A 22,894-nucleotide genomic window follows, 5' to 3' on the forward strand; every position below is an offset into this window, starting at 1 on the left:
GGCAAAGCAGTTGGGGTTAAGCGACTTGCCCAGGGTCACACAGCTAGGAAATGCCTGAGGCCACATTTGAACTCAGGTCCTCCGGATTCCCGGTCTGGCATTCTACTCTATCCGCTGCGCTATCTGCTGCCCCTTCGATGAATGTTTATTGGCATCTACTATGGCACTTACTATGTGCCATTTCCTTTGCGCTTACTAATAGGTGCACAAATGTGGCTTCTCCTCAAGTGGACCCTAAGCTCTTTGAAGGCACGGCCTCCCGCTTTTGCTTTTATGCAGAGCCTAGGCATTCTTGCAGAGAGGGGGCGGCCTCGACCTTCGGCCGGTGTCCAGTTTGGCAGGGAGGCCGCACCTAGCTGAAAGACCCAGAAGACGGTCCCAAGCCGAGGCGCGCCCCCGTCTCCAGAGCCCCCAGGGTCGCAGTGCGTACGGCTCGCGGACGCGCGCGTTTGTATGGGAGCCGCTACTCGGCACTATACGGTAAGTGGGCCGGCCCCCTACCCCCATGTGGTCCCGACATCATTGACATGGCGGAATCCTCTAGCAAAAGCTGCTTGTAGTTATTTTAGCGGCGGCGGCGACGGCGGCGGCGGCGGCGGCGGCGGCTAGAGGAGGAGGAGGAGGAGGAGGAGGAGGAGCAGCAGCAGCAGCAGCAGCAGCAGCAGCAGCAGCAGCAGCAGCAGCAGCAGCAGCGGAGGCGGCGGCGGCGGTGGCGGCGGCGGCGGCGGCGGCAGCGGCAGCAGCAGAGGCAGAGGCGGCGGCAGGAATCTCTTGGGCTGCCTGGCTGGGAACGAGGGAAGGCAGGGAGGCAGGCTGAGGGCGACCCCATCTCTCCCGCGCCCCCAGCACCCACCCTGTTTCAGCCCTCTGGAAGGTAAGGAGCGGCCGCCGCAGCGGTCAGGGAAGGCGGGCGAGCGGGAGCCTAGGAGCAGCCACAGAGCCCAGGCTGGCGGCAGGGTCCCGCTCCTGGCCAAGGCACTGGAGGAACGAGACTACCCCGGAAAGCCCCGGAGCCCTGCCCAGCCCAGCCCCGCCGGTGGGTTCCGGAGAATCCTTGGGGCTTTGGGGGGGGGGGGTGTCCGCCTTTAGGAGCTGGAAAACTTCAGCAGGCTGAAGTGGCCAGGCTTGCGCAGAGGCGGCAGAGAGGGGCTGGGGTGCCCCGATCCTCCCGCCCTCCCCCTTTCCCACCCCACCCCCACTTTCCCGGCTGGGGGAAGCTGCCGCTAGTGGTGGGGGGGATGCACCCAGGAAGGGGGACAGGGGTGGGGATGGGCGCATACCGAAAGAGTATGTCTGTGTGTGTGGGAACATTTAGTGCAAAGATTCCCTCCCCCTTCCCCCAATCAGTGCTTTGCCAAAAACCTTTTTTCCAAGAAAAAGAAAAACCGGCCAATTTCAATTTCTTCCCCGTCGTGCCTCCTCCTCCCTCCAGCCCTTCTGGCCCCCCAGGCCCTCAGTGTCTGGGGTGGTGCAGGGGCAGCTCCCCCCCTCCCCGCTCCCTTGTCGGTGGCAGGATCCCTGCCTACTGGGGAGAGGAGAGCAGGGGAGGGGGTGGGGGGGAGGGAAGGAGGCAGTGGTGGAATCTTCGACGTGTCACTTTCCATATGGTGTGAGGGTTCAGGCCGGACCCAGATGAAAGAGCGCAAAGTGCTGCCGAAGTTTGGCCGACTTTTGTGTGTGCGCCGGGGGGCGGGAGGGGCCCTCGGCGGGGCGGGCTCGGGAGGTGAGGATGCCGCTTTCTTTCTCCCCTTTCTCCGTTCCCTCCCCTCCTCCCGTCCCCCTTTTGTTGGGCTAGGCCCGTCGGGGAGGTCTTTGGGTGCCGGGTTGATTGTGGGTGTCGGAGAGGGGCCCGGGCGCTACGATGTAGCCCTTTGCTGGCTGGGAGGCTACAAAGTAGCAGTTTTTCGAACCTTCGCCGCCTGCGGAGCCCGGGAATCCCGGGCAGCTGCTACGAGATCGCCGCGTAGCTCCCGGACTTGGGGCTCCCGGCCAGGGCCCTGACATGCCTCCCCTGGCCTGTTCTGCCACCCCCTGCCCCTCTCCCCTCCCATACCCTCCCCCCTCCAGCAGGTCCCTTCCTCCATAGCTCCACTTCCCCAGTTTCTAGGCTTCGCTGCTTTTGGAAAGCTGCCGGCAGAGTGGAGGGGCTGTTCCCCACTTAGAGAGTTGGGAGGGGAGAAAAGGGGACAGTGGCAGGAACCTCCCCCCTCCTTCCCTCCCTGCGGCTCCCTTCCTTAAGCTTTCGTTCCTCCAGCTGGGGGAGCTCGGGCTAGTTGGGCAGGGAGGGAGGAGGAAGAGGAGGAGGAAGAGGCCGAGAATCTGTGCCCTGAGGCTGGAGAGCCGGGGAGGGAGGAGGGAGGGGCGTGGCGGAGGCACCTTGGGGCCCGGGGAGCTTGGGGGCTTAGGCTCTTGGCCCGATCCCCGGGGCAAGGAGTTGTCCTAACCCTTTAACCCTTTGGCCCGGAGGGGGTAGGATTGGAGGAATGAAGGAAGGGGCTGTCACTCAGGTGGAAAAAAAACGGGGGGAAAGAACCCCGGAGGCGTTGGGCGGTTTAGGCGGAGGGAGGCCCGAGCTGTCCGCGTAAACTTTTCCAAAATGTCTGGATCCAGGGGGCAGATTGGAGAAGAAGACTCTGGACCGAGCCAGGGCAGCCTTTCTCCCCAGATGTGTCTGGACTTCTCGGAAAGGGGGTCTGAGCCCTGCTTTGCAGGGAGAAATCGCCGCCTTGGAACAGTTGTGGAGCTGGCCCGGACTCAGAGTGGGGATGGATGGGGGCGGGGGAATGGGGCTTTTCTTCCGAGTAAGACTTTTGCCTAAGCCCTCGCTCTGCCATCCCAGTCGAAAGAAAGAAATGGCATTTTACCAAGACATATTACTGTTTGCAGACTCTTAAAACTTCAGCGCCCCCCCCCCCCCTTCTCTCCTCCGTCTCTGTGTTTTTCTTTAAATCACATTTGGATTTGGGCCGAGGCTGCCTGCCTGACACTGGTGGGGGCTCCTCTAGAAGTATTTCACTCCATCCATGTTGGTTTGTTCCCCGCTCGCCCCCCTCCGCCCCTTCCCGATCTTTCTGTTGGGTGGGCACCCCCGATTGCTTGTCTGTTTATTTTTTAATGTGCAGCTAATTTGGTTTGAATTTCCTCCAGTTTCCAGCCCCCTGTGGAGGGAAAGTCTGTGTGAGAGAAAAATAATCCTCTGACTTTTGTGCTGAGTAGGGGAGGGTAAGTGCGGGCCTAGGCTGAGAGCCCCGGGCAGACAGAGGGTCCTTGTTTGGGGGGGAGGAGACACCCCCAGAATCTGTTTTCAGGGAAAAGGAAACTGTAGATCTATGAATGTCCCCATTTAGTGGGCTCACCCAGGTGATCCCCTTTAGATTATTCTGGAATGGCCAAGACCACTTTGCCCATTAAAAACAGTGCAAAAGCAACCCAAAAGCATAGGAATTTAGTGTGGCAACGACCCTGGCACTCCCTTAGTTACGGCCCCCCTTTTTTTTCAGGGTGGAGAAACTGAGTCTGGAAGCTGTATGTTGGGCCCCAAGTCACTGGCATTTTTAGGACTGGAAGCCGGGGCTCTGGCCACTAATTATGTCATCAGATGGCCTTAGATTCAGTTTTCCAACTGCCAGCTTGACTCAAGAGACAGACTCAGAGTTAGCTGCTGGATTCGAGTTCTTTAGATTAGTAAAAATATCACTGATGAACAAATACTTAGAATGGCTAAAATTTTCCAGTGTTCCAATTGTTGCTGGTTTAAAACCGGGATTGGGCCACTGAAGAAAAACATTCAGAATAGCTGTTTTATTTTAAGAAAACAATACAAATAAATACCAGTTTCTTTAATGGGGGTGGGGGGGAGCCCTTGGCTATCTAGACTTAGATACTTGACAGCTGTGTGACCCTGGGCAAGTCATTTAATCTCTGCCTCATTTTCCTCCACTGTACTGCACAGCATTTACTTTACAGGATTGCTGTGAGATTCAAATGGAATGATGTCCCTAAAGCCCCTAGCCCAGTGCCTGGCACAGTAGATGTTTAAATGGTCAATTCCTTCCTTGAATGAAAGAACCCAACTGTCACTCATTTTTTCTGATATTGCTATAAAATTGCTCAGCAGTGGGTCAGCCTGGGGGTAGCTAGGTAACTCAGAGGATGAAGTCACTGTGTGACCCTGGCCAAGTCACTTAACCCCCATCACCCAGCCCTTGCCCCTCTTCTGCCTTGAGACCAATACTCAGACAGAAGGTGAATTAAAAATAAAAAAGAAAGGAAAGGATTAGACTAACTGCTTTATAATTTGTGGCAGAGAGCCCCATGGCCCCCCAAAGGCTACCTGTTTGTTCATTTTAACTATTACAATCGTTTAAAATTAAATGAAAGAAGAAGGAATTTGTTGTGGGAAAGGCTAATAAGTCTTTCCACCTAGTGATTTTGATTTAAATCCTAGTTGACTTATTTTACCCAGTTGAGGATGGATAGGCATGGTGAATATGAAAGACTTCTGGGTTGGGAATCTGAGGTCCCATCCTCCAGGGACCCTAGGATGTGAGGGTTGTGATACTTGGAGTCAGGATGACCTCGTGTTCAAATCATACCTTAGATATCTGCTAGTTCTGGAACCCTGGTCAAAACATGGCACAGTCAGAGCTTTAATTCCTGTTAAATGGAAGGGGTTGGACTTGAACAGCATCTGCAGCTCCATCTAAATCCATGATTCTGTTGAATCCTCTGCTCTGTGATATATGTGACCTTGGCCAAGTCACTTGCCATGGACAGACTTCCTTTCCTCCTCTATAAAACGAAGAGGGTGGTTCTAACTTGGATCTGAGAAGACATTTCAGGAGCTCCTCGAACTTTGGACAAGAAAACAGTTATATCTTTCTTGAGCATTTCTTTTATTTTGAGAAAGAGGCTCTCTAGTTACCACCGGATGGCTAAAAGCATCCTTGAAGGTCCAACATCCTTGGACCGATGAGAAGCCCCTTTCCAGCTATAAAGCTGTGCTTTTAAAACACAAGAACATAAGTGGATTTTAAATAAATAGCACCTAGGAAATTCAGCTCAGTTTCTTCTTGAACTCTGGTATTGTTGCCCAGATCAGACTGATTATTGTTGGGGGTCGGGGGTGGGGAGATCAGAGACCACCATCAGGCAGGAGCCACCCAGGAATGATTATTAGAGAGTGAGTGAATTGTGTTCAGAGTGGTCGTAGCATTACAGAATTTTTAATATGCTTTGACATTTGAGCATCTTGAATTATTTTGAGTGTAGAGGGCTCGAATGCAGGTATTAGGGGAATCAGAGTGCCATCACAGGATCAGTGTCTTAGTGATTTATTCCGGACACACAGGATTATTCAGCGGTATGTTTCCTCTAGTTGATTCTGTAATTGTCTGTAAATATCTATCAAATGTCCCATGTAAAAATCCCCAATAATTCTGAGGGCAAGGGGTGTTTTATCTTTCTCTGAGGGCTTAACAGTTATCTGTAAATATCTATAAAATATTCTGTGTAATAATCCCAACTACTTTTGGGGTAAGGAATGTTTGGGTTTTTTTCTTTCTAAGGACTTAACAATTATTTGTAAATATCTATCTATAAGATGTTCTGTGTAATAATCCCCAATAATTCTGAGGGCAAGGTGTGTTTTCTGTTTCCCTGGACTAATAATTAAATATTCTGTGTAATAATCCCCAATAATTCTGAGGGCAAGGAATGTTTTGTCTTTTCTCTTTCTAAGGACTTGTTAAATACACGTTTAGCTGAATCACACCAGATTTGTTGCGTGTTAGGATGCTTTGCAGTCAATTTTCTTCCCCCTCCCAAAGGCTGATTTTGGGATTGGGTTTTTGAGTATGTTGCCATGAAATTAAAAGTATAAAGATGATCATAGCTGATCTCTTCCAAGTGGAGTTATTGGCAGTTAGTATGAGTCCTCAAAATTCTGTTTGGACGGAGGTAGTCAGCTTTTTTGTACATTTCCCCCTTTTAATTAGTAAGTCAATAATGACTCTCCCTTGAAGGCTCTGGTGATTGGATTTCATCCCTCCTCCCCTTCCTTCCACCCCAAAGGGCCATCTTGGCTTCTGTCACGTTTTGGCCCATCGATAATTCATCCCACTTGTGGGGTGTGCTTTTTTTGTCTTTAAACTTCTGTCGATGTGGCCTGAAGCTAAGCTAGGAGGTTGGATCACTTCTCATTTTTTGGGAGAGAGTGAACTCATCTGGTTTGATTTGGGGTCATTCTTAGGACTGTGGTTGGGAAACGGCTCTTCTCTGATGATGTTCTGTGCATTCCCGTCTGGAGTGATACAGATACTTGGTGTTTTGGTGATGATTTATAACTGGTTGGTTCCTAACTGCCTGTTGGAAAGAACTTGAGTGTGACTTGTGTGTGTATTGTATGTTTAAAATAAAGTCTAGCCAGTTTTTTGCCTCCTGGGAGGCAGCACAGAAGTCCCAGAAACTCCAAGTGCGTCTCTCCCTCCCCCCCACTGAAATCTCTAATATTTTCATATCATAAAAAGTAATCTTCAGATAAACACGAATTCTTAGGGTTTGAAATACTTCTGGCTGTTCCTATGTCTGTGGGTGTGTGGAGGGGTAGAAGTGAGGGTGATGGCTTTAAAAAAAATTAAACTTTAACTTCAGTTAAATACATTTACCAGAATAATGTGTTTTTGTTCTAGTGTGGTATGGCTTTATGGAGAGAGAGAGAGACAGACAGAGACAGAGACAGACAGAGACAGAGAGAAGAGATAAGGGAGGGGGGAGAGAGAGACAGAGAGAGAGAGAGAGAGACAGTGAGAGAGAGAGAGAGAGAGAGAGAGCTCTAGAAAAAGTTTAAAGTCTGATATCGTCTTCTGGTCTCTGTGTCTGGTCCCCCCCAATATAACAGACACAGATAGTTTGGGGGAGGAGGGAAGAGGCTGGAGGCAGTGCTGTCAGTGGGCTGTAAAGATCTAGCCATGGAAAAGACAGGGAGATGAGGAGGGGAGCTGTTTATGACCAGGTTTAATGTCACTCTGCTGAGCCGTCCCTGGAGACAGAAGGTATGTGGGAAGGGGAGGGAAGCTTTTCAAACCACTACATGGAAATCAGAGAAGAGATACACAATGGTGACCTGCCATCTACAGGCCAGAATGTTCCTCAATTGGAAAAGGGAGAAATCCTGCGACTTTTTCGCCTCCTTTCCAGCTGAGATGGGCTGGTTGGCACTTTAGAAATCAACCCTAAAGCCAAAGAGCCAGTAAAAACCATTGGCTGGAGGAGTTTCTGGGAAAAGATGGATGGACTCTCAATTGGCCCAACTCCTTAGTTGTCCTCCCCAGGATGTAATCAGTTTTAGGTTGGGGGGGGTCCTCAACCCTTGGTAGGTGGATTTTGGGGGGTCTCTCACCTTGGCAGATGGGGGTCATTGTTTCCCTTTATAGTCATATTTTACACCTCTTTTTTTTTTAACCCTTTCCTTCCATGTTAGAATTTATACTGAGTAACTATTCCAAGGCAGAAGAGTGGTAAGGGCTAGGCAATGGGGGTTCAGTGACTTGCTCAAGGTCACCCAGCTAAGAAGTGTCTGAGGCCAGATGAGAACCCAGGACCTTGTCTCTAGGTCTGGTTCTTTATCCACTGAACCACCCAGCTGTCCCCATTTTACACCTCTTAAAAACATTATTTTGAGTTTGTAACTTTTTCCAGCCTATCAGAAAGGAGCCAAACCTTAGCAAGAAAGGCTAAGGACCCTCTATTGTGGACTAAGGGCGGATGTTTCTGCCTTGGTGTTCCAGGCAGCTAAGTCTTCCTCTCCTCTGATTAGAATGACCCCAAAAGGGGAGGTTTTTTTCATTTGAGTCCCATGTCAGTATTAATGGAAAATTACTGTTGTTTCTGGTTTTGGTAGATTGCTGTGCTTTCATGGCTTATATATTTCAATCTCTATCTCCCAATGTCTCTCTATATATCTAGGTATATATTTATATCTATACATTTATAAATAGATATAAATAATGTATTTAAACAATACATTTTATGCAATTATATAATACAATTTATACAATAGGGTATATAACTATATTATAAATATACATGTATAAAATATATACATATAAAATACATAGATATATCTATATAAAGTATATAATTAAGTACATAGAAATATATCTATAGATAACATACAGAAAAGTATATATAAATATGTGATTTATATAACATACAATTATATTTATATAATACAATTTATACAATAAAATGTATAAATATACATGTATAAAATACATAGATATTTTTCTATATATAAAGTATATACATAATCAAATATATAGAAATATATTTATATATAAAATACAGATAAGTATCTATATAAATATATATAATTTATACAATATACAATTATATTTATATAATACAACTTATACAATAAAATATATAAATATATACATATATACATATAAATATATAAAAATATACATGTATAAAATATATAAATAAAATACATAGACATATCTATGTAGATCTCTCTATGTATACATCATTACATATAGATATATCTATATGTTTTATTTATATATTTTATATAGAGCTCTATATAATATAAAATAATCTATGTATTTTATTTATATATTTTATAAAGAGCTCTATAATATAAGATAATCTATGTATTTTATTTATTTATTTTATATAGAGCTCTATATATTATATGTATAATATATACAGATAGCTCCATATAAAGATATAAATAATAGAATATATATGTTATATCTTTATATATTATATAAAAGTAAATATAATATGTATATAGAGCTCTATATAAGGCATATAAATAATCGAATATATATATTAAAGCTATTATAATATCTATATATTATAAATAAATATAATATATAGAGATAGAACTATATAAAGTATATAAATAATCAAATATTTAAATATATCTCTATATATTATATATAAATATAAAATAAATATAATATATGGAGATAGCTCTTTATAAAGTATATAATCAAATACATAGATATCTATATAAAATACAGATATGTATGTATAAACATATATTTATTATATAATATATTCAGTTTAATAGAAAATATATAAAACATTTAAGATATTTAAGATATATATGTATTTTTATATGTAGATCTCTATATGTAAACATCATTACATATAGATATATCTTTATATATATATATATATATTTTATTTTAAACCCCTACCTTTTGTCTTAGAATCATTCTAAGGCAGAAGAGAGGTAAAGACTAGGCAATTGGGGTTCAATGACTTGCCCAGGGTCACAAGTGTTTGAGGCTAGATTTGAACCCAGGTACTCCTGACTCCTCAGGCTTGGCACCCTATCCCCTATGCTCCCTAGCTCCCTGTCCTTGTATCTTGTGAGTAGAATAGGTCTGTTGTTTTCTGGCCCGAGCAATAGAAAACCTTCTGGTAGGAGCCCAGCAGAAGGAAGACAGGTGACTTTCCTTTGCTGCCTCCCTCCCACTTCCACCTTTGCCCCTTCTGCCTCACATTTGTACCCCAGCTGTTAGAAATTTGTCAGTTTTGTTTTCACGGTCACCAGTGCCTAGCATGGTGCCTGGTATGCAGCAGCTGCTTAATAAATGCTCCTTGAATTGAACGAATGGAAACGATGGCTAGCTAACATGCTTAACCTGGAGAAAAGATGGCTTGGGGGGAGAGTGGCTGTCTAAGAATTCCAAAAGGCAGTCATATGGAAGAAGGATTAGACATACTTTTCTCCCTGTGACCCCAGAGGACAGACCTTGGAGGGAGGCTAGAAAGGGGGAAGATTTGGGTTTAAAGTAATTGGGGGGAAAAGCCACTTCCTAACAGGATTATCATTTTCTGGCCTTCGGAGCTCCTCCACTCCCCAATGTGGGAGTGATCCTTCCCTTCCACTCTTCCCTCAGACCGCCATAGGCCAGGGACTTGATCATTTTTCCTGGTTTGACCCAGTCCACTTCCTTGTTCTTTGGTTCCTTAATAAATAGGAAACAAAATAAAAATATCAGCCATTTATTTCATTCAGGTACTGGGGATACAGACAAAAAAAAGGGAATCGGTCCCTCCTCAGCGATAAACTTCGCATTCTATGGGAGATTGAGGTGAGAAGAGAAGGAGGCGTGTATGAAAGCTTATTAGACAAGTATGCTCAGAAGGGAAATGCTCATTAAGGGAAGGGACAACTTTCTAGGACCTCCACAGCCCCTATTTACTGAAAAACAATATAAATTTTCCGCTCACCTTATCTCAAGTTTATGGGAATATCCAGGCTGGGTGCTTTGTGTGTGTTAATTATAGACCATTGTTATCTCTTCACTAAAGCAGGACTTCTATTCCGTGTACTTTCCGACTGGTTTGTTATTGTATGTTCTCAACAGTAATTAAAATGAATTCTTGAAAGAATAAGGCTCAGATTTTCCCTCTTTCGATTTTATCTTCTCTCTTTTTTTCCACATGAATGAGATTTTCCTATAGGTGACTATTTCATGATCCAGGCTCAGTGTGGGGACTTTGGAGAAATCTGCCCTTCTAGGGTGTAGGCCCCCAAGTGCAAGGATGGTAAACTTTGAATTCCATCTGCTATTTTGAAGTGCTTTTCCCTCCTCTGGCTTTTTTCCCCCCACTTTACAAATTAAATAGATTATTCAGTTTTAGGGTTATTGCTCATCTTTAGATAAATCCTGTGAATTATAATTCTTTTGGAGAAGAGATGGTTTATTCCAAAGCTGACAGGCATAGAAAGTTGTAGTGCCCCATCTAAAATGATACGGTGAATCACCTGGAGATTGTGGAGAAGAAGACACCGACCAAGATTCCCCTCACCAGGAAATCGATGATTGAAATGATTATGGCCCGTGCCGCCTGCTGTATGAATATAGGGGAGGGATGGGTATTGGAGACTGAGCCTGGGAGATCATTGGAGTAAGGAACTCCCATGTAGGGAAACCCTCTCCTCATGGTGGCACCTTTTCTATAAAATTTAGGACGGACGTTAGTGATAACAGTAGGCTTGGGACTTGGTTCTTCCAAGACGAGCTCTCTCCATCCACGATGGAATGTCTTGAACGCAATGTTAGATTTTAGCAAAGAGCATCCTCTGTGGACCTCTGTGGTCCATCGGAGGAGTGAAGACCTTCAGGTCAAGGCAGGTGTGGAGTATTGGTGGGGTTTCGGGAAGAGAGAGCTCTCTTCGTTGACCTCTTGCCATGGTTAGGCAGAGATTCAGTCTGTTGTAACACATTATAAAAAATTTAGATGATTCTTGAGGGATTTGGGTTGACTCCAAAGAAAATAATGGCGGCATCTCCTGGGCCCTCTCGAGTGTTCTTAGTCTGTCTATAATTTGGGACTGGGCTTAAATTTTGCCATGGTGGAAAGGGCAATAGAGTTGTAGTTTTAGGATCTAAGTTCAAGAACCCTTTACTTACCTACTGCCTGTCATGATCTTGGGAAAGATATTGGACCCCTTTGGGCCTCAGTTTTCTCATCTGTAAAATGAGAGGATTGGATGAGATGACAATGTTCATTTCCAACTCTTTAGAAGCTTTTGCATGCCAATGGAAAGCCAACAGGGTGGTCAAGCATTGGTTCTCCAGGTGTGGACCTTGGACCTCTGGAGGTCCTGAGGAGCCTTTTGGGGAAGGAGGGTGGTCATTGAGTCCAAAAGTATTCTCTCAAAAATTCCAAGAAGTATTTACCTTTGAAAACACCCTTCTATTTCCCAACTACATGTCTCTGCAAGGCCACCTTTTCTTCATATACTTCAACCAAAACAACATATCGTTTCAGATTGATGGCAGAAGTTGATATAAGAATCCAGCTGTCTTGTATTAGCTACACATTAAAGAGATTTGCCCAAATTTGTAAAAGAGTGCCATTCTTCTCACTAATTTTTTTTTTTGCTTGGGAAAATATGTCATTTGTTAGCATGTAATAAGTTTTTTTTTATTTTTAAAGGAATTAATGAATATTTTAAAATCCACCAGTTTTGATTTTTAATATGTTAAATATCGGATAGCTACGGGGTACAGTAGATAGATCATAGGGCCTGTAGTCAGGAAGACTGGGGTTCAAATTGAGCCTCAGACACATAATAGCTCTGTGATCCTGGGCAAGTCACTCGTAACTTTGTTTGCCTCAGTTTCCTTTTCTATAAAATGATTTGGAGAAGGAAATGGCCAACCACTCTTTGCCAAGAAAATCTCAAATGGGGTCATGAAGAGTCAGACACTTCTGAAATGACTGAATAAGAACAAAAATGGTAAAAATCAATAAATAGAGCCTATATAAACAATAGATTTTGAGGACCTTTTTAAGAGTGTGAAGAGGTCTTGGGTTGAAATGAGCCCCACTGTGTAGTTGTTGGAAAACTGGCCTCCAAATCAAGAAGACCTGACATGGGTTAAAAATTCTATTGTCCTGGCAGTAAGATCTTGGGCAAGTCACAGTCTCCCAGTGTCTTACTAAACAATGAAGAGCAGGTGGCTATTTTCTTTGGTAGAAAGATTCTCCTCTCTGGGAATGCCCTAAACTATTGAAATCACAAGTCATATCCAGAAAATAAATTGTCTTATTTTAGAGTGTTCGATTAAAAAAAAAAGAAACAAGTTTGATGTTCAGTTTAAAATAAAATACAAATAGAAATCAGATTTAATATTAGCTTAGACTTTCATCACTTTCCAGTTTACAAAGTGATTTCCTCTCATAACAGCTTGTTGAGGGCCTCCCCTTTTACAGATGAGGAATCTGAAGCCTCAGGAATGTTACCTGACCAGCTAGTGAAGCATCGAAGGTGGGATTTTGAACCCTTGCTCCTGTAACTCAGAAGTCAGTGTTGATTCCCATTCTATAGCTGGAAATTGCTGACTTCCCCAGGCTCCTCCCAGATCTTACAAGTATAAGAGCCAGACTTGCAGCTCCCAGTCAGGAAATTTCTGACTTCTCTAGGCTCTTCTCAGACCTTACAAGTATAAGAGCCAGACTTGGAGCCCCCAGTCAGGAACTTTCTGACTTCTCCAGGCTCCTCCCAAATGTTGCAAGTATCATCACAGACAGGCTCGGAGCCCCCAGTCACTTTGACTTTCATGATTGATGCCTGCTTTGTACATATTTGCTTGTCTGTTGTCTCCCCCATTAGATAGTGAGTTTCTACACAGTCTCTTGGCACAGTGCCTGGCATATAATAGGTGCTTCATAAATTTTATTCATTGATCCATTGATGGTGGCCATTGTCTTTGAGGAATGATCCTTCCTTGGGTCATGGAGGCTTCTTCCTCCCACTGATCCTGCCCTTCCTTTGGATGAGAGCTCCAGTGGCAGCTTTCGAGAGCAGCCAAGAGGAGATGGGAGCAGAGCCAGAGAGATCAACCCTACCTATTTCTACTCCAAGAACCAGCTCCTGGGTGAAGTGACTCTGGGATTCACAAGGGGCCCTGGGACTTCTTCCACTGTCCAGGCAGAACCTGGGCAGCTGGCAGCCCGAAATGCCTCCTTTGTTAGAGAGGCCCTTGGCTTTTCCCTCTGCCTTGAGAGGGGGGGATCTCACTGGAGGTGAGCTGAGGACAAAAGTGGGAGTAAAGACTGAGAGGCCATGGGAGTTCCAAGGTTCTACCATCTCAAGAACATTCTTACCTTTCAATATTTCTCCTTCTACAGCAGGGACTTCTGAATGTCTCCCCTTGGACAGAGGGATTCTCATCAGTTCCCTCTCCAAGGAGGTATCCACAGAGTAATGACTTCTCATTGTAACTGGCCTGAGAGAAGGATAAAAACTGGAAAAAATGTGTTCTTTAAAGAAAATCCTTCTGGACCTGCTAGTTGCCTTTTTTTCTCCTTGAATTCTGAAGGGCATGCAGTCCTTAGATGGAGGTTGGAAGTCTTTGCACATCCCTGAGCCCATAAGTGTGGTTAAGTAGTCAATCCCCTGCCCCAAAGTAGCTTCTGATGGAGCTGATTTTTAAAAGAGTCCTTCAATTTTTTTTCACTTGTTGTGATGGTGCCTTGAGACTTCTTATGAAAGAGAACAGTTTTAGATATCTTAAAAAAATAAAAATACAAAATAAAAATAGGGATGGTGCTTTAATGAATGAGGATATTTGTTCTTAATCTTATTTTTTATTAATAATTATTCTGTTTTGTTTTTCAAAAATTACTGAATATAATTCTTTATCCTCATCACTATCATCAAAAGGCGCAGTTTCTATCACCACAGGAAAATAATAATGATAAAACAATTATGTTTAATGATATTCATGTTATTAACATTATGAATTAATGACAATTACATAGCATTTTAGAGTTTGCTAAGTGCTTCCCTTCTATTATCTCATCAAATGTTCATGACAAACCCATGAAATATGTACTGTGGGTGTTAGTTCCATTTAACAGAGGACACTGAGGCTGACTTCAGTGACTTGCCCGTGGTGGTCACACTTTGGCTGTGTGGGAGGATTTGAATCCAAGTCCATTTTGATTCCAGACCTACTACATTTTCTACTACTCCATAGGATCTTATCCTGTGTAATTCTTGCCAGGATTTTCTCAAGGAATGTTCAGAAAATTATTATCACATCAGTACTTTAGAATCCATACAGAGAACAGGTAAATTTTTTTAGCTTTCAAAAATAGGAAGGGGGAAGGTAAGAAGAAATCTGAGAATAGATCCTATATGTTTTTTTTTATTCTAGTTAGCACAGTTAATTTATTCATACATTTCAGGACTATTGAAGAAATTTCTCCTTATTTGGTAAAAAAAGTAATGTAATTAAAATATTTTCTATAATTATCAAGCATTTTTTTTTCTCATACCTCTCTTCTCCCTTCCAATTGAGAGAGAATTAAAAAACCAAAAACCCTTGTAACAAATCTACCTAATTGGGATAGCTAGGTGCCCAATGGATAGAGTACCAGGGCTGGAGATAGGAGGATCTGGGTTCAAATTTGGATTCCGATATTTCCTTGCTCTGTGGCCTTGGTCAAGTCATTTTATCCTGTTTGTCTAGCCCTTGCCCCTTTGTTTTGGGATTGTTAAGACAAAAAAAAAAAGAACAAAACAAATAAACCTAGTTGAAATGCCCGTGTTGGTTGGCCAGTGTCCAAAGATGTAGATCTCATTTTGCATCTTGAGTCTCTCACCTCTCATATGATCCGGAGGTGGGTTATGGGCTTCATCACTGGTCCTTGGGAATCTCCATTGGTCATGGTACTGATGAGAGTCATGCAATCCTTCTGAGTTTGTCTTTAGAGTGCTGTTACTATTGGAGAAATTGATTTATTATTGAAGAAATTCATGAGTCTTCCCAGATTTCTTGTCCTTAATTGATGTCACCTTGGTATATTTCATTGCATTGATAACATCATTTGTTCAACCAGTCTCTGATTAATGGATTCTTCTTTGGTTTCTAGTTCTTTGCCATTTAAAAGAGCCATACCAATATTTTTATACAGATGGGCCATTTTCCTCTTTCTTGGATTTCTTTGGACTATCAGCCCAGAAATGTTATTGCTGGATCAAAGGATAATCCATCAAGGTAGTGATCTTTTGAAACCAGCTCCTTTCTACATCCAACTCTGATGAATATTTGTCATCTATTGTTAATGAATGAACTAGTTTTTCAAAGAAACATTTGATGATACTTTTTAAAACACTGCTGTTTGAGGCAGCTAGGAAGAAATCTGGCTTTGGGCAAGTCGCTTAACCTCCACTGCCTAGCCCTTACCACTTTTTCCTTAGCACTGCTACATAGTATTGATTATAAATAGAAAGTGGGGATTTAAAAAGAGAAAACACCAAGGCACTGCTGCCACTACCATCCCCACAGCAGAAGTCTCCCATGTTGCAAGGAGTGTATGAGCAAAAGAATGGATGGACAGACCGTTTCTCACAGCGCATGCCTAATTCCGTATTTATAGTCTATGGTTGGTTTCCTTGAGAAGAATTCCACACAATATTTTCATCATTTGCGTTCCTTGGATTTGGGCTCTTTCAGTGTGTTTCTTTGCATTATCACAGTGATTTTGTTTCTTCTCTTGGTTCTGCTTCCTTTGCTCTGAATCGGGTTAAATATATCTTTCTAAGTTTCGATGATTCTTTTTTCACATAGTTGTTGGTAGTTACCGCTTCTTTCCGAAACTTCAAATCATTTTGCAATTTGTCTGTTGGGGCACAGCCCTTGTTCTTTGTTTTTAAAAACAAGATTTGTCCATTCCTCTTATTTTTACATCTGTTCTTTATACATCTGTGACCTTTTCTCCCCTCAAAGCGTCGAACCCTCCCTTGTAACAGTTAAGCAGAAACAACCAAGACTTGAGCTTTGTCAGACGATGTAGGATGCATTCTTCCTCTACATTTCCCCTCTGCCTAGGAGAGAGGCACATTTCATTAGGACCAAGGTTGGTTATGACCCATCAATTATTCGTTAAGCAATGATTAGGCACTTCTTGTGGTCCTACTCTCTCGTTTCTGTCTTAGAATCAATATTAAATATTAGTTCCAAGGTAGAAGAGAGGTAAGGGTTAGGTGATTGGGGTTCAATGACTTGCCCAAGGTCATTCACCTAGGATTTGAACCTTGGACCACCTGACTCCAGACTTGGCTCTCTATCCACTGAGCCACCTAACTGCCCCTGTGGTCCTACTCTTATTACCAGTGAGTCATTAAGCAATTATTAGGCACTTCTTATGGACTTACTCTAATTCCAGATTATTTTTGGAGTTCAGTCAAAGTTAGTTAGTCAATAAGTATGGATTAAAACATCTATCCTGTGCCAGGCAAAAAGGAGCTTTAATGGGGGAGACACCATGGAGACACTATGCATACACTCATTGGACAGGACAAATTGGGGCTCATCCAGAGAGGGCTGGCACTGACTCACCCTAGAGAAGAGGTGCAAGAGCTTCACACAGAAGGGGGATCTTCTGTGGCACTTGAAGGATGCCAGGGAAGAGGAGGGAGAGAATTCTCCATCAGCATCCTATTTTTGTCCCTCGCCCTTCTAAGCCCTTTCAGTCTGCCTTCAGGTCAAAACTTATTTTTCTTTTTATTTGTGTTTCTCCAATCACAAGTGATTAGGAACACTGATTGCATTTGTCTGTGGAGCCTTTGCCACTTTTCTTTTGAAACCATTCATATTTTTTGAACACTTAATTATTGGGGAACAACCCTCGACCCTTCCTTTGGGCCATTTCATTTGCTGTGTATCCTGGGTATATTAGTCTAATTTTACTAGGTGCACCTGCTTGTTCCCCACCTGATGGGTTCTCATTTTTATACTCATTGATTTAAAAAAAAAATGAACCAACCAGAAGCTTTCTGATTGATCTGAAGCTGCTCAAAGTGCTTGTCCCAGGCTGTGGGCAGTGTGGCCATGGTGCAGATATTTAATGCCTTTATGTGGCATTTGACTTTCTTTGCAGCTTGGCCCCTTCCTGCGTAGCCATTCTTCTCCATCCTCTCTCCTCCGATCTCTAAGCTACAGCCAAAGGGGCCTCATCTTCTGTCATCTTGTCTTTGTGCTGGAGGTTCCTTGTGCCTGGAATGCTCCCCCTCCCACCCTCTACTGCTTGTTCAGTCATGTCCAAGGCCTTGCCCCATTTGGGGTTTTCTTGGCAAAGATCTTGGAGTGGTTGGCCATTTTCTTCTCCAGCTTGTTTTACAGATGAGGAAACTGAGGCCAATGGGGGAAGTGACTTGCCCAAGGTCACACCCCTAGCAAAATGCCTGAGGCTAAAATTGAACTTGACTCCAGTCCCTGAACTCTCTCCACTAGCCAGCTAGTTTTGTACGGCTCCCTTCTGACAATTGCTATCATCTTATGTCTGTTCTTCTGATGGATGCCTCTTGTATTCCTCATTAAAAAGTAAGCTAGGCAATTGTGCTACAGAAGGGAGAGAATGGGGAGGTAGTGAGGGTGAAAAGAAGGGAGACAATTTGGAATGCAAAACTTTATTCAAAAAATGTTTTTACCTGTAATAAGGGAAAAAGTAAAATATTGGAGGCAAAAAAAAGTAAGCTGGAGCAACTAGGTGGCTCAATCCCCATGGAAGGAGTTGATGTGGCCTTAGACACTTCCTAGCTGTGTGACCCTGGACAAGTCATTTTACCCTGTTTGCCTAGTCTTTGCCCTTCTGACTTGAAAGTTGTTACTAAGACAGAAAATAGGGAGTTTTTTAAAAATAAGGGGGGGAAAGTGAGTTCATTGAGGAAGAAGCTATTCTTGCTTTAAGGGCTTAAATCTTATCAATGTGCCCCTGGACAAGTCACTTCAACCTGTTTGCTTAGTCCTTGCCACTTGGCTTTAAAGTTACTAAGAGAGAAAGTAAGGGCTTAAAAAATTAAATTAAGGTGGGGGGGAGTAAGCTTCTGGAGGAACTGTTTTTTCCTTTAAGGGCTTAAATCTTGTTGCTCCCTAATCATCATTCTCTTTTTATGATCTCTAGTACTTGATTTTGCTTAAGAATTCTCCCTCCCAAATGACTCCTGATGTACCCAAAACTCCCATTTGTCAGCATTATTTTTTCAAAAATTCCATTTTTAACAGCTTTCTGCAGCAGGCTACATGGCTATTCAGAGTTTTTAGTTAAGGAAATAGTGTCACTTCCTTATTTCTACTGTTTCACTTTCTGATTGTCCTAAGTGAGTCCAGGGCCGTTTGGACTTTGTTTCTACCCTGGAGGAGATGCTTGAACCCAACTGCATCGTGACGACATTCAGCTCTTCCCTTTCCTCTCTCTCTTTTTTTTAAGGTTGTCTCTTCATTCCGTGCACTATGGAACCTCCTGGATTTGGGGGGGGGGGTCAGTCTTCCGTGGAGGGGGCAGGGATGGGAGTGGGCACGGGCAGCCTGTCGCCCTGACAAAGGGGAGTGAGCAAGCTGGCGCTCAACGATTTCATCCAGGATGACGGAGTTTCTAAATGTCAGTTTCCACTGAGTCATCACTTGAGTTCATTGGTGGGGCATTTTCGAGCTGGCTGTTAAATGTTCTTCTTTGGCAGATTAGCAATTAAAAAAAAAGCCTGACTTAAACAGATCACAAAAATAATTTCCATCTTTTTAATTTGAATGCCTGTTTCAGGGAGAGAATCTTGGGATATGTTGAAAGTGATCGAAAAAAGGTTTTCTAGAGATTTCTTCTCAGGGGCAGCTGAGTGACTGACTGGATGGAGAAACCAAGTCTGGAGACAAGAGATTCCAAGTTCAAATCTAGCCTGAGATGCTTCCCAGCAGAGTGACGCTGGGCAAGTCCCTTAATCCCCATTGCCCAGCCTTGCCACTCTCCTACCTTGGAACCAATACACAGTATGGACTCTAAGATAGAAGGTGAAGGTTTTAGACTTTTTTTTAAATAAAGAAGAAATTTCTTATCAAATTGCATCACAAAATGGTAGTTCTAGCAAGGAACAGAGTTCTTTTATTTTATAGTTGAGAAAACTGTGGTTCAGAGAAGTAGACTTGCCCAAGGTCACACAGCAGCAATTTAATAAGAATGCTAAAATAAAAATTAATAATAAGAATAAATAAGTATCCCTAACGTACAAGATATTATGTTTGGCCCTGGAGTACAGAGCCAAGGAGAATGAATAGAATATATAATGCTGGGGAGTAATCAACATATATGGAGTTGGGATTTTTTTGTTAACTGAAAAGAATATATTTTTTTAATCTTTTATTTTTAATTTTTTAAATCTTTTTTTTAATAAGTTGCTATTTTACTTGGAACTTATTTAATCTAGAATTTTTACAGCTAATTAATAGATTTTAAATATAACTATATAAATATGATTAATATAAAAATATAATTTATTTATAACTTATTTAATCGATACTTCATCTATAAATATACAGCCCCGAATATACAGCCTGAGGATCTTTCTGTAAAATCTTTGTCAAAGGGAGAAAAGAGCAGGCAGTAAGATTTTAGTACTGCCTTTGCCAGGGATCCTTTGGGTGAGTCATGATCTTTTTGTCCCTCATCTGTAAAATGGGCATAGCAACACCTACATCATCACAAGGTTGGCTTGAGAGTTAATTCATAAGTCTACATTAAATAATGCATGTGGAAGCGTCTCTCAATGCAGATGCTGTTAGGATTGCTACTGCGGCTCCTCCCATTAATTTTCTGTTTGAGGTGATCTCAAATCCTCCCAGCTCATCTTGGATTTACGTCAGTAGCTATTTACTGAAGGCAGCACCCAGTCCTAGGGTCCTGGGGTTCCTCAGGCTGTGCCAAAGGCCCGGGGAGGAGAGCTAGGGTTCTTAAGAACCAACAGCTGAGACAGCTCATAGGATTTGGGGATTTAGCCCTGGGAGGAGATTGGGGAACTGAGGCCCTTGGGAGGGGGGTGGAAGTAGGGAGTGGGGAGTTTGTCCAATCAAGAAAACACTTAACTAATTAAGTCACACAACTGGATAAGGAGCTGCCTGGGAGGGTGGAGAGGAAAGGAAAGGGGAGAGGGAGAGACAGAGACAGAGAAAGAGAAAGGGGGGGGAGGGAGAGAGGGAGAGGGAGAGAGACAGAGAGAAGAAGAAGAGAGAAACAAAGAGAGGGAGAGGTGGGAGGGAGAGTGGGAGAGAAGGAGAGTGAGAGAAAGAGAGAGACAGAGAAAGAGAGGGAGAGGGGGAGAGAGAGAGAGAAAAGAAAGAGGGAGAGAGAGAAAGAGAGAGGGAGGGGGAGAGAGACAGAGAGAAGAAGAAGAGAGAAACAAAGAGAGAGAGGGAGAGGTGGGAGGGAGAGAGGGAGAGTAGGAGAGAAGAGTGAGAGAAAGAGAGAGACAGAGAAAGAGAGGGAGAGGGGGAGGGAGAGAGAGAAAAGAAAGAGAAGGAGAGAGAGAAAGAGAGAGGGAGGGAGAGAGGGAGAGTGGGAGAGAGAAAAAGAGAGGGAGAGTTGGGAGGGAGAGAGAGAGACAGAGAGAGGGAGAAAGAGAGAGAGAGAAAAAAAGAGAAAGAAAAAGAGAGGGAAAGTTGTTAGAGGGAAGATGAAGATGAGTTGGACTTCTGGCCACTGAGATCCTTCTGACTTTGAAGTTCTTTGGTTCTACTGTCTTCCCTTCTCATAGTCCCATCTTCTCTTGGACCCCCCTCAATGCTAAGGCTTCTCTTTAAGGTCATCTCCAATTTATGCTCTAAATATTTTACCTGGACACAGTTATTTACCTGTTTTCTCCCCATTAGAAGGTGACCCTTGAGGGCACACATTCTCTTTCTGACTTTTTTTCCCGTGTTAGCACTTGTGACTAGCACAGGGTAATCAATCATGTGTGCTCATTGACTCGAATGGTCTCTGAAAGTGGGTTTTTCAAAGATATTTTAAATTTAGAGCTAGAAGAGACCAGAGAAAGCCATCTTGGCCAACCCTCCTGTGTTACAGATAAGGAAACCGAGGGCCATAAGTCCTTTGGTCTTATTCTGGTTGGATGGAAAAAACCATTGTGTCCTGGAATCTTGTTGCTCCCCGAGGCAAGAATTGGGTGAGATAAGCCTGAAATACAAACTATCAGGCTAGGCTGGGAAGTCATGAAAGCACCTGATGGCCATTTTCTTGGTGGACAGGAAATGAACTTATTAAGTTTTTTTTTTTAATCCCTTCTTAGAATTGATTCTAAGTATCAGTTCCAAGGCAGATGAGCAGTAAGGGCTGGGTAATGGGAGTTAAGTGACTTGCCCAGGGTCACCCAGCGAGACGTGTCTGAGGTAAGCTTTGAACTCAGGACTGGCTCTCTAGCAGTCTGCACCCTTATTTAGTTTTCTTGGACCCTCAGTAGGCAAGAAGAAATGTGGATTCTGTGTATGAGTGGCCAGGGTTGGGGGGGAGCAGGGCACAGAGCTGCCATCTGGACCCGGACCAGAATCTTGGCACAGACTCTTCCATGCCCGGAAACTCCAAGGACTTGATCTTGATTACAGCTAACCGTTGTTCCTCCTGTCAGTTATGGTCGCCGCTTCTGTTGGGGAGAGGCTGGCCATGGCTTGATTTGAGTAACTACCTTGGGGGCAGGAAGGCCTTTCTGAAGCCGGTTGTCAGAGATGTGGTTGGCGGCTCGAGGCACCTTAGAGCGGGTCATCTTTATTTGCTTTTGATCTCTGAAGATTAATTTATCTTCCTCCTCCTCCCCCCCCTCCCTAAAGCCCCTCCACATCCCCCCATAGACAACCCTCCTTGGGACTGTTAGGGGGAAACCCTGTGAGCCATCCATTAGTCTGGGGTGATTCACACAGCACTAGAGAACTGGCCAGCAAACCCCCAAAGCTCCAAGCTGGAAGGAAAAAGGAGGCCAGGATGTGTCTGACACCTGGGTTTTCCTCCCAGGATTCCCGAGAAGAGATGGCCAACTTTTTAAGGCATAGACGGGAGAAGAGTTTGGAGCCGGCTTTCTATAATGTGTCTCTTTTAAAGAAATAACAAGGGGGCTTCTAGTTCAGTGGTATGAAGAGTTCTGGGTTCAAATTTGGCCTCAGAGACTTCCCAGGGGTGTGACCCTGGGCAAGTCAACCCCAATCACTTTCCTCTTTTCCCTCTGCTGTTAGAAATGTTGCTAAGACAGAAAATAAGGGTTTAAAAATGGAGCAGAATTAAGAGTGTTACTGAGAACTGCTTGGGACTCTCTGAGGTTAGGGGAGCTGCCCAGGCTTTTGGGGGGGGGCTGGATCAGAACTCAGGCCTTCTTTGGCTCTTAGCCCCTCCACCACAGAGAGTGAATGGAATGATCCTCTTCTTTCTCTGAGTCTCTCTTGGCCGGTTCCTTAAGCAGTAACTGGGTGTCTGGGGCTGCTGCTTTTTATCTTATTATGTAATAATAACTGGCTGTTACATAAGGCTAAACCTATTAGCATCCTTTATCTCCCTCAATCTCCTGGACCACTCGTCTCCCCATTAATCTTATTTTAGA

The 22,894-nt window shown here is 43.7% G+C and overlaps 1 protein-coding gene across 1 annotated transcript in view; it reads left to right on the plus strand.

Annotated features, from left to right (window-relative positions):
• The first annotated feature begins 612 nt into the window (after window positions 1–612).
• The window catches only part of FNDC3B (fibronectin type III domain containing 3B), a 323,317-nt gene continuing 301,035 nt past the window's right edge, over window positions 613–22,894 (plus strand). Inside the window, exon 1 of the mRNA XM_056806864.1 lies at window positions 613–874. The gene's annotated coding sequence lies outside the window, so the exon portion shown is untranslated. The remainder of the gene's footprint in view (window positions 875–22,894) is intronic.

This window comes from Monodelphis domestica, chromosome 8, assembly GCF_027887165.1.
Source record: "Monodelphis domestica isolate mMonDom1 chromosome 8, mMonDom1.pri, whole genome shotgun sequence".
NCBI classification, from domain to species: domain Eukaryota; kingdom Metazoa; phylum Chordata; class Mammalia; order Didelphimorphia; family Didelphidae; genus Monodelphis; species Monodelphis domestica.